The sequence below is a fragment of the Falco biarmicus genome, chromosome 2 (assembly GCF_023638135.1).
Source record: "Falco biarmicus isolate bFalBia1 chromosome 2, bFalBia1.pri, whole genome shotgun sequence".
In the NCBI taxonomy this organism is placed as follows: domain Eukaryota; kingdom Metazoa; phylum Chordata; class Aves; order Falconiformes; family Falconidae; genus Falco; species Falco biarmicus.
This window is the reverse complement of record NC_079289.1, coordinates 12,577,457-12,589,680: the sequence shown is the minus strand read 5'-3', so window position 1 is coordinate 12,589,680 and position 12,224 is coordinate 12,577,457.

Genomic DNA, 12,224 nt, shown 5'->3' with positions numbered 1-12,224 from the left:
TTGAAAATATAGCTGACTTGCTTTTTAAGAGAGTAAATGTGGAGCACAATGTTTTAGATTTTCTTTGGGCATGACTGGTATCTTGTAAAAGCTTTCATTAGCTTTAGCTGTATTTGCCACCCTTCCATTAAGCTATGCATAGTGTACTAATGCCAGCAGCTAATACCCGTATTTACTTGGAAGTGGGATTTTCAACGTGCTTAAGGTCATGTGAGTTTCTACAGCTACTGGAGTAATATGTGTCTGTGTTACTTCTGCTACCTGCCTCGTGATAGTAGTGATTCTTGGGAAGCAGAAAAATGGGTGTAGTTTGTAATTCTCTGTTTTCAATTAAACTACTAAAACCTTGGTATATAGGCAGTGTATTTAGAAAGGGGAAAAAAAGTCGAGCTGTACTTGTCAGGGTCTAGCAGTGGAGAAGCCAGCTGCTGCTTTAGGTCTGACCCAACAACATGGTTGTCATGGCAACAACAAAAAAAAATACATTGGTCTCACAGTATTACAAGGTATAATCACTGTGCCAAAGTGAGCAAATGAGCATACAGTTTTACTGGAGAGGAGAGACATAGCAGAAATGCCAGTTCAATGCCTTCATGGAAATCTTAAGTGCATAATGCCATCATTTGTGTTCTTGAAGTAATGTAACACTTCTTGGGGAAAATAATACTTTTAAGAAATCTAAGAAATCAGGTGGCCAGGGTTGGATGAGGTTATCTTCATATATGCGGGCAGTTGTTCTCCACAGTGCAGGAACATCGCTTTCTTAAATTTTTGCATAATGCATAGGTATGATCAGTCATTTTCTTTTCCCAGTAGTGCTCTTCCTCCCTGATTCTGGAGAAAGAGCTGTAGAGACTATATAGCTCAGAGCTGCAGCTTTGAGTTTTTTGTTAGCATTGTTGTTCAGCTTGACCACAGAATTGGCAGATCCTATCTCTAACTCCCCCCTCAAAGCTTTTGTGTTTTAGCCTCCTGCAGCGTAAGCTGACCCACAATCTGAGGACTCAGCAATACACAAACACAATATGATAACTGAGGAATCTCAAGCCCTATCTCTTGGTGGGTTTTGCATCATTAACTACTGAATTTTCTTCACCACTACTGGAAAGCTAAAGTGCTCCCTGCTTTTTCTCCGGGAAAAGCCCTGTGCTTTCAATATTGATGCTGTATTGATGTTTAATTTTCTACTGTGCTTCTTGTACTCATCTAGGCAAAGACAAGCAGATAATTAGTTTTTGTAAAACTGCAGTGTGACTGTGAGTTCTTAACAAACAAACAAACAAAAAAGTCAGACTGGTGGTCTATACCTCTGCTCCCAGCATAGGTTTTTTTTCTAGGAACCTCTCTTCAATATGACAAATAACTTTCAACACAGGTAGTGGAGCTGGTAAGGCAGCTGTTCCAGGAGGTGAAGTGGAAGAAAGTTAACATTCTTGTCACTTCAAGAAATGTAATATTAAACAGTTCCTAGCAATCAGGATTGTTTAATCCTGTGTGTTTTGTAAGCAACACCTGAACTCACTGTTAACTGGTGGCTTGAAACAAAGTCACTCCTTTTATGAACAGTTTCCCCCTTGTTTATGGTTGTCTTAGGTGTAGCATTGGAACTGAAAACCAGGATCTATTTTCCATAGGGACTAACAGTTAAACCTCTGAGGTTTTTCAAAAAAAGCCTTGTCTTCCAAAATTTTTCTTGAATATGTTTTAGAATTCTGAAGGGATTAGTAGTATGAGGATTAAAGCTTAACGGTAGTCCTGCAGCTGGAAATAATTGTGCTGTGTGTATACAGGTTTTTAAAATGTTTAGCATCTATTTGTCTTCCTCAAGTAGATGACTGAATATTAAAGGTTTCATATTGCAACCAGCAAAATTACTGTCTGCATTTTTCAGGATTTCACATAGTCATAGGTACCACATAGGCATCCTGTGAATGGCTGGAAGGAGATTTTTTTATTATTATTATTTTTAAAAGTACTCCCTTTTTGGTGAGTTCCAGTTCCTCTGTTAACTTGGATTCTGTTTGAAATAAAATTCCGGGGCAGAGGTGACTTGGTACTTTGCCTGTTTACCTTTGAGTGCCTCCCGGGCAGCCCAGCTGGTGCCTGCTGTGGTGACAGCCTGGTGCCTCCTTTCAGCCATGGACATACCGGTTCCCATTGAGCTGCTGAAATTTCTCTCTGCTTTTTCCTGCAACTACAAATACCTTCAACTCTTTCATGTTGGAGAAGAGATGTGAACGCAGGGTCAAACCATCAAATGGATGGCTGATGTTGCCTTGAAGTGCTTCACTTCAAAGGATGATCTGCAGAATTCAAGCCTTGAAGGGACGTGCTGATGCTCAGAAAGTGCTTCAGGTTCAAGTGTTTATTCCTATCTGCAATCATGGCCAGTTGGAGCCTGAAGCCTTAATTCTCTAAGGAACGTCAGAATCATATGTAGGGGCTTCTCTGATTTTATTTCTTTCTCTGTGCCTAGTACTGTGCAGTACAGATTCAGGGGGAGGGAAAGAAAATGCTCACAGAAATGTTCCCTTCCATGGAAGTCCTCCTAACATATCCCGTCAACTTTTAGAATGGAATGTAGTTAGTTGTTGGTCAAGAGCAAAACTTCCTGCCAAACTTTGTCTTGCTTATTCAGGAAGAATATTTTGGGATGCTTCTTCCAAAGAAATAAAGTCTGTGTTTTGTTGTAAGTTCAGCTACTTTTTCCCTAGGCAGACTGACATTGTTATATTTAGCAATAAAAGCAAATACAGCCTCATTGCCATACTTCATGTCCCCCAAGGTGCAGTTCGAGCAGAGCATAAATAGGCAAGTTTGAAAAAGTCATATTTCCTAAGCTCCTCTGAGCTCTCTTCTTGAATTGGGGATAAGCAGAAAGAAGAATATTATTTCCATTGGTGTCCAAGTCACTCATTTTAAGTAAATTTTAAAAAACCACTCAATTCTTTTCATTGTTCAGTCACAGATATATTTTACCGTTGTGCTGCTTGCTTGCTTTGGCTGAGATCATACGGGTTGACTTTTATGAATTTCAGACTTGACTTTGTTTCCTTGTCACCAGTGGGCATATCATGGGATGTAACTGAAGAAGAATGGCTGTGATGCTGTGACTGGCAGGGAAATAAGATAGAAAATGAAATAGCGATTATGTCTAGGTTTTAAATTGCCTTAGTTCAGAGAGCTGGAATATACCTAAGGGATGTGATAGAAGTGTCTATGTAGTATGGGGATTTTCCCCTTTTGTAGCATCTGACCAGCTGTTCGGGAGCAGAAACTTAACATCACTGATCTTACCAAAATTTGATCTTTCAAGTGGGGAACAAGCACAAAATTGCTTGGAATTCTAATGTGCCCGGTGCAGCTCTAACAGGAAGGAAGTGTCATGTAGATCTAAGCAAACTACATCTCCAAATCCCAACTTGCCACCAAGCCTAAGAAATGGTAGAGGGAAGCAGCACTGTACAGGAGGTGAAAAAATGAAACAGAGAAGTCTGATTGCTCTCCATTGAAATCAGTAGCATCAGAATAGGAAAAGATGATTTCTAAATTGTACTATAATATAATCTTCTGGATTACAGTGGGGTTCTGTTATGATAGGTTTTATGGAAAGTGAGGCTGTAAAGCAGGCTGTGTTCTGAACAGCCTAAATGCTTAGAAGTTTGGGTGAAAGGCAGGAAGAGACAGACTATTCAGTCCCACAAAAAATTATATTTGAGGGCTGAGCGATGATCTGCCCCTCCTTCCAGCTTTTTTCCTGGAAATACTCATGTTAAGAAGTTGGGCCATTTTTAAATTTTTTTTTAACTAAGTTATTTCCAGTGGATGGGATTTCAAGCAACTGGTCTTCCTCCAGTGAAAAAGGGTTATTTTTCCTGCACTGGGAGAGCAAATTGTAAGTTTGAGCTGGGTAAGGGTGGAGGATAGATGTGCCAGTCGGTCTGCTTGCTTTCAGATGGGGCTCCCTGGGGTTGATCTCTGTCCTTTGGGATGGCCTGGTTGGACTTGGTGGCACACGAGTCGTTGGGATTGGTGAGGTGCGTGGAGGGTGTGCTTTGCTGAAGCATCACGTGGTTCGCCACCGCCTGGGTGGATGGTTGAATCCTAGCACTAAATTTTGGACATTCTCTGCAAGATACATTAACTCTCTGAAAGAAAAGTCTATCCTGACTGAAATCCCCATGAATCCTTCCTCTAGTGTGCATGCGTCCCAGACGTCCCTGTGTTCATGTGTCCCAGGTAGGAGCCCCAGATGTGCTGTGTCATGGTGAGACCAGCGCAATTCAGAATTCTGTGAATGTTACTGCTGAATTTGTCCCTCTGGTGAGATCAACATCATGAAAATGTCACGGTCCCTTTGAGGACAGGATGACAATGGACTTGGAACAAAACCAGTCATGTAGCCTAATTCATACCCCAGTTTGCAAAGGCTGATACTCCTGCGTGCTGTTTACCAGTCCTCAAGCCTAGTGTGTGGTAGTCTCAGTCTCCTCCCTTGCTCTGGAGAGGTACTGCAGCTGCAGGCTGCTCCAAAGCCAGGCCGCAACGGAGGTTGTCAACAGAAGAGTGGAAGAAGTTGGGCTCCTGTTGGGTTTCTTTCTTCTGATGAAGTGAACTTCACTTGCGCCTCTTAAAGGACTCCTGTTAAACCAACGTCCCCAGTCAAACCTACCCCTGCTAGCAACGTAAGGATCCATCACATTTCCTACTGCAAGACTTGTTTTTGGCAGTGCAGCAAAGATGGTGAACCTTGCGATTTATTTTAGAAGGTGACACTTCACTGGAACATCTTTTCGGTTTATAACTTTTAGGGCTGAATTGATTTCAGTTGAAGGCACAGGTAAGCTGATGGTAAGAACAATGAATCATGTTTTCTGAGAGCTTTAGAAATTATTCATAGATGTTGAAATCTATAGCTGTTGTATGTCCACCTCCTCTTTTCATTTATGCTTGTTTTTCAAACACCAGCTTTTAAAAAATGAATATTCTCTCTTTCAGTGCAAACAGTGAGAGAAGGAATCATTTTAGAAAATTGCAGAGCTAAAGGATTTTTTTTAAAAAGCAGATTGAAGTCCTTTATGTAATACCCCTTTCTGCTATTTGTTCCAATGAAGAATAAAAGCAAGACGGTGTTATGTAGGTGTTGGGGCAGGGGATGGTAATCAGGACTCCGGAGTCTATTTCCAGCCACTGACACAGGATGGTGGCCTGGTTTTCTTTCTCCTTGATGGACTTCTGCTGCAGAACTTGTTGTATGTGCGGAGTCAGGCATGAAGCTAAGAGGTGAAGCAATAATTTCATCCCTACTCTGTGATGCAAAGAAAGCAGGGTTCTGTTTTATGGCTCTGCTGTGGTTTGTGTGAATTCACAGAAGCAGCTCAGGCATGTAAACCCTTCCAGTCCAAACCCTGGATCTGACTGGACAGCCGGGTGCTGGCATCCCAGCTCTGTTCCCACTGAAGGAGCTGCACCTTTACCCCTGCAGTGCTAACCCATGGGGAACAAAGCAAGGACCCACCCTGGAGCATCTGATAGCCTCAGTGGTCACGGCAGGGATGCGGGAGGTCTGAATGAATATTGATTGAGGCAGGGGATAGAGTGAGGAGTGCTCAGCATTGGTCCCTTGGGTGCGTTCATGGCTTACACACCCCTGGGTCCCTCTGTCTGGAGGCGATCGGCCACCCGTGGTTGTGCAGCAAGACCTGGGCAGTGATGTCTTCTGCCAGTCTGGGTGGAGCACTGAAGTGAGATGACACAAATATAGTCCCTGGTGCAGAAAGGTGCATGTTGGCGTAGCCAGCGGCTGTGCAGCGCTTCTGTGGTGGGCAGTGATTGCAGCAGGGGGGATCCAGCCACCCTCTGCGATGTGCCTGGGTGGCAGTAGCCCGTCTGGACTTGTGTTTTCCAGGTCAAACTCCTACGGTAGGACAGGATGTGTTGGAGCAACATGGAGGAGATGGGAGCATTTATGTATCAAGCCTTTCCTTTTCATACTGCTGCAGCCTGGCTAGCTGGCTCCTCTTCAGCGTTTGTTGGTTTGGAGTGGGTTTGTTATTTAATTTTATCCATTTTTTCCCCAATAGTTACTCCTTGCCAAGAATATCAAACCTGAGAACTAGGGCAAGCGTGTTGCGAGAAAACTGAGAGATGCCATGGGATGCCTTGGTACAAGGGAACGCGAGGGGGGACTTGACAGAAGGCCTGGAGGGCATTTGGACTGTGCTCAACTGGAGACGGACACAGTGCAGAACTAGCAGATGCAGAAAGTTAAAGTAAAAAATAATAAAATGGTGAAATTAAGCAAAGAGGAGAGATCAGAAGGATTGTGATGGATGAGCAGGAAAGATGAGCGGAGTAATGTGGACAGAGAGAAGCTCTTCCCACCCCTGTAACACGCCTTAGCCAAAGAGGTGATAACTCACTAACTAGGACCAGATGGGCTCATTTGTCTGTGCTCGACAGCTCAGCAGAACTTGTTTCAGCTGCCACAAAGGATGAGTTTCAGAGTCTCAGCACAGATCATTGCTCTTTTGACAACCAGTTCAGGGGCCTGTCAACAGGTTTTCCAACGCACTAAACATCTGCAGAAAAATGCTGAGCAACATCTGAGATTGTGGTCAGTTAAGAAGCATCTGAAAGGGAGCTGGGAGCTTTTGGAGATCTAGTTTCTGTCCCGGGATGCTCAGAAACCAGTGCTCTGAGACATTAATCCTGTGACTGGCACGGCTCTGGTTTTATCCCAGCGTTATGCTGCTGGCTGCAGTGGAGTTATTCTTGGTACTTGCTACTGTAAATGGGAGAGCAAGACCAAGATGTTTCTAAATACTTGGAATTCTTTTTTTAGTGAAATGTGTTTTCTAAGTGGAAATAACAATAAACCAAAGACTTTTTTTAGAATATCCTGAACATCTTAAGAGTCAGCCACATCTTTTCCTGCTGAGTGCAGGGAATCTGGTGGGATGAGCCGCCTCCACCAGTCACAGGGACAGTGAATAACTGAGTGTCTGAGAGCACCAGCTGCAAATCAGAGGTGGCAAGCTGGGCTCTAGAGGGATGGGTCAATGCCGAATGGCATCATTATGGGACTAACCCAGCAGCTGCTCTTTCTAAGCAAAGAGATTTGTCAGTAAATTGAAAAATCCCCACAAGTTTTCTTAGCCGATGTAGCAGAAACAGAGGAGACATGGGGACAGCAAGGTGGGGGCATGAGGGACATGGCGGGACTAGCACTGGCTCTTCAGCTAAGCCAACTCCTGCCAGCAGAGGAGTGAGTCCAGGCTTGTTTTCTACTCCTGGCTTTTAATTCTCTTCTTTCCTCTGTGATGCCTAGATTTTCAAGAATCGCAAAGCAGTGGAGATACTATTTTTTTCATCCCACATTCAGTAGGACAGAATATAAATGGTAGTTTTAAAGCAATATCCAGGGGGCTTAGAAAGTATGAAGATACTCCTAAGCGTTCTCTTCCTTTTTATTGTGAGCTGGGAACAGGGAAAAGCTTGTTATCTGCAGGTGTCTGCTTGTCATCAGTGAGGTGCTGCCATGTGCAATACAACATGAATTGGCATTGGACACCAAAGCTGTAGAGCTTTGCTGTAATAATTAACGCACATAAACTGAACGGGACAGATGCAGCAGGAATGGTGGCTCCAGCTCATACCTGTCATCTCCCGTAGCAGATGTATCCTCAGCCTCTGGTGCTTCCATGCTGGTGTTATCGTAGGCACAGTAGGAGTGGGGGAGTGAGGAGGAAACGTGATGCTCACAGTTTGAGGTCCTGAACTTGCCCATGGAGCTGCTGCCAAGCAGAGCGCTGGTTCAGTGGAGCCCTGCATCTCGGATGTGACTTCGAGCAATGGTTGGTTTCTTGTATTGCAGTTTGGTTGCCGTTACCCCATGCTGCCACATAACCACAGCCCCATCACAGGTTGCTCGTTCCGTGATGGAGTGTGAAAACACAGGGTCACCCCTTCTCCTCTATGCCAGGCACATGGAAGGAACCCAGTGCTTATGAAAACACCCCCAAATTTTTCTTCCTTGCTTTGAAGCATTCAGATCCCAAAGGCAAGCCTTGGGCTTCCTTGGCTGCATCTTTGCAATCCTTTAATGCAACCCCAGTATGATGCAGAGATCACAGTGAAGACAAAACCACCTCACTTGCCCGTCAGGGATATCTCTTGCAACGGCCTCTTTGTTGTTCCAGCCCAAGGGGCTCTTCCTTCTTACGGGCTGTAAGACATAGCGTGACGGGTCAAGGCAAGGCCGGAGATCCCAAGAGAAAGAAATGAAAACAAGCTCCTTTAATATAAACTACATGTTTTCTTGCCATGCTCAATTTACACACTGCATTTTTGACTCCTCTCTGATGAGCAGTGTTTATCTGGCAGGGGACAACTGTCATTAGCAACGAAGGGCAGCATGAGATATTTCTGTGCCTTGTTTAAACAGTATCTTTTGTTTCTCTTTTCCTTTTAACATGATTGAGCAAATGACTCAAAAGCAACTGAGGCAAGGCTACAGCGCCCTGCTCCATTTCTGCATGCCTCTAGCTATTTTATAAGTTTGAGGGAAAATAAAACATTAAGTAAAGGATTTCAACCTGCTGATTCAGAAGGGTCAAAGAAAACCTGTCTCCAGGAGACAAAAAAGAAGTGAGCTTTCAGCTTCTATTGAAACTGCTGGCTGGCATTTATGAAAAATTTTGGGTCATGGTAACACAGACTAATTTTTCAATAATATTTAGAATAATCATGGAGACATAGAATCATTTAAGTTGGAAAAGACCTTTATCGAGTCCAACCGTTAACCCAGAACTACCAAGTCCATCACTGAACTGTGTCCCTCAGTGCCACATCTACACATCTTTTAAATACCTCCAGGAATGGTGACTCAGCCACCTCCCTGGGAAGCCTGTTCAAGGGCCTGACAAACCTTTCGGTGAAGAAATTTTTCCTAATATCTGATCCAAACCTCCCCTCGCACAGCTTGAAGCCATTTCTTCTTGTTCTGTTGCTTATGTGGGCGAAGAGACCGACCCCACCTGCCTGCAGCCTCCTGTCAGGCAGCTGTAGAGAGCGATAAGGTCCCCCCTCAGCCTCCTCCTCTCCAGGCTGAGCACCCCCAGTTCCCGCAGCCGCTCCCCATCAGACTTGTGCTCCAGCCCCTTCCCCAGCCCCGTTGCCCTTCCCTGGACACGCTCCAGCACCTCAGTGTCCCTCTTGCAGTGAGGGTCCCAGAACTGAACCCAGCATTCGAGGTGCGGCCTCACCAGTGCCCAGTACAGGGGGATGATCCCTTCCCTTGTCCTGCTGGCCACTCTGTTTCTGACACCAGCCAGGGCGCTGCTGGCCCCTTGGCCACCTGGGCACACTGGGGGCTCCTGCCCAGCCGGCTGTCAGCCAGCACCCCCAGGCCCTTTCCCACCAGGCAGTTCCCAGCCCCCTGCCCCAGCCTGTAGCGCTGCGGGGGGCTGGTGTGACCCACGGGCAGGACCCAGCACTGAGCCTGGTTGAACCTCAGACAATTGATCCCGGCCCATCGGTCCAGCCTGTCCAGATCCCTCTGCAGAGCCTCCTGCCCTCAACCAGATCAACACTCCCCCCCAGCTCCGTATCATCTGCAGCCTTACAGAGGATGCACTCGATCCCCTCATCCAGATGGTTGATAAAGACATTAAACAGAAGTAGGCCCTGATACTGAGCCCTGGGAACACCACTTGTGACCGGCCACCATCTGGATGTATCTCCCTTCACCACCACTCCGGGCTCAGCCATCCAGCCACCTTTTAGCCCAGCGATCACTCATCCAAGCCATGCGCAGCCCAGAGCTGGGCTGTGGATTCACCCTGGGCAGAGATTGCTGGAGCTCGCTGCACCGCAGCGGGCCAACAGCCAGATAATGTTGTACTGTGGGCACTGGGGTCCAGCGTTTGAGCTTACCCCCTCACCCACTTTTTTTTAGGGTGTAACATCCCAGGTGGGGCTAATTTAACATCTGCACCCAGCTGGTGCTTAGCTACCTGCCTGTTCCTTCAGGGCAGAGATACCTCCTGCATCTGGCATGGAGGTCTCGGTGGGACAAGGTCCCCCAGGCTGTGCCTGGCATGCAGTGGCCGGGGGACACCAAGGGCTGATGTGCCCGTAAGTGAAAAGGAGGGTCTGAAACCTGGGACCTCCTCAGGACCCTCCAGTTCCTCTGCATGGATTATTTTTATGGCTCTGTGAATGTAAAATAAAAGGTTTCTTTTTATTTTAAAATAAAGGATTTACCCACAGCCTAAGACAGGCTGAAGGGCTGATCCCCGCTCCAGCTCCCTGGAGAGCTGGGGAGGTGCTTTGGGCCAGTCTCAAGGACAGTAAGTAAATCCACTTACTTAAGTGGTGGGCTTGGTTCCAGCCTTGCTGGCTGCCCCAAGGCCTGTAGATGTTGCCAGCAGGAGCTGGGACCAGTTTTGCACCTCCAGGGAGACAGAGGGATTTAAGGGTCTGGCTCTGAGCACCTCCCTCCTGGGGGATGGCAGGCAGCTGCCTCTTCAGGGTGTCACAGAAGTATGTCCCTTTACCTTGTGGAAGTGCTCAGTGATCCTTGGGTGGATTTTTGCTGTGGAAATGTCACATACCATGACGCATTTGCAACTCCCTTTTCAATTCTGCTCTGCCAGACAGCAGATCGCGTTGCCATGTTGCCTATAGCAACATCTCCTGGTTGAAAATAAGCGAGCTTCGACAAACAGATAGGTTTGCTGGTGGATATGTGAGAAGGGCTGATATTATTATCGTTATTGTTGCTATTACTGTTATTGCTACAACTATTTTTTATAGCTTTAGGGAGCCTCACACAACCCTTTTTGGTTAGGGATGCAGCAGTATGCAATTCAAAAGCAGCATCACCTAGAGGGCACCTCTGCAAGCCCCAGGATGCAGCAGCCTGGGGTGAAGGGACCAGGGTCACAGCAGAGCTCATCCTCTCCTCTTGCTTAAACAACTGCTTTTCTTGGCAGGGATCTTGTGGGAAGAGGCCTACAGCATCACTAAGGAATCCTTTTTCCTGGAAAAAATACATCTGTGTCAGTGTGTCCAGGGCAGATGGACAGTGCGGCGTGTCACCGATGCTCAGTCTGTGTGATGTGCTGCCAGTCTCCAGGGATGGTGCTGCTCGGTGAGGTTCCTGCTCACCAGGTCACGACCATCACTGCACAACACGGAAGTCAGTGGTTTCTGGCAGAATGTGTCTTTGGGTGGGCTGAGCTGTGCAGGAGTGACTCATGGCTTTGGTTTCTGGGTGACCCCGTTGAGTTGTTTCACTGTGCTCTTGGTTTTCGTTGCTATTTCATGTTTCAGGGAGCTCATCAAAACCTGCAGCTCAGTGCTCCAGGTATGTGGTGGGAGAGGTGACTTCTCGTGGGCTCTGCATCCAGGCCATGGTGAGCTGGCAAATAATAATTAACAATTAAGAAATTGTTTCATAAGAAGTTATTTTTCGATGAAGAGTGCCCAGTGATTGGGGGGGTGGACTTTGACCTCATAAGCTTTCATTTTTAATCATTTTCCTGTTGACTGTTGAACTTTAAGCACTTTTCTTTCTGAGGCTGAGGTTATTACTCGTGATTAAAAGGATGCGGCTCACACGTGAGTCTCCCTCTCACCTCCTGAGCACTCAGCAGGCTCAGGCTTCCTGAGGTTGGATCAGAAGTCATTGTGCCAATGCGCAGCTTTCCTGGGATTTCTGGTTTGCAGCACGTTTTGCCCAAATTCCCTCAGAGCTTTCTGGAAGGAGTCTGGGAAAGCACCAGACCTTCAGGGCACCATCTCCTGCTCCACCACCCTGGGACCTGTTGACCGCTGTGGTAGTGTCCAGCCAGGGAGGGTGGAAGTGGGCACCCCAAGGTGTGGTTGTTCAAAACGTTCTTGCTTCAAAGTAGGGAGGAAAAAGAAATTCCCTTTAAGCAGCTGTTTGGTGTTTTCCATCCATTTAGGGCTGGTTTCCATCATGTGGGTTCCCTGCTGCGGATCCACTCTCACTTGTTCACTGCCAGGTCACCTACTGAGCATGGGGATGTCCTGGCCAGGATGGTCCCAGGAGGGAGACAGGGTATTTACAGCTGGGATAAAATGTTCTCCCATGGTGTTTTCTCTAAGAGCAGCAAATCCCAGAGGTTCCTCCTGACCCTTCCTACTGGAAACGAGATGAAAAGAGACAAATTAAATCCCAGTTGCTGCAGCAGGGG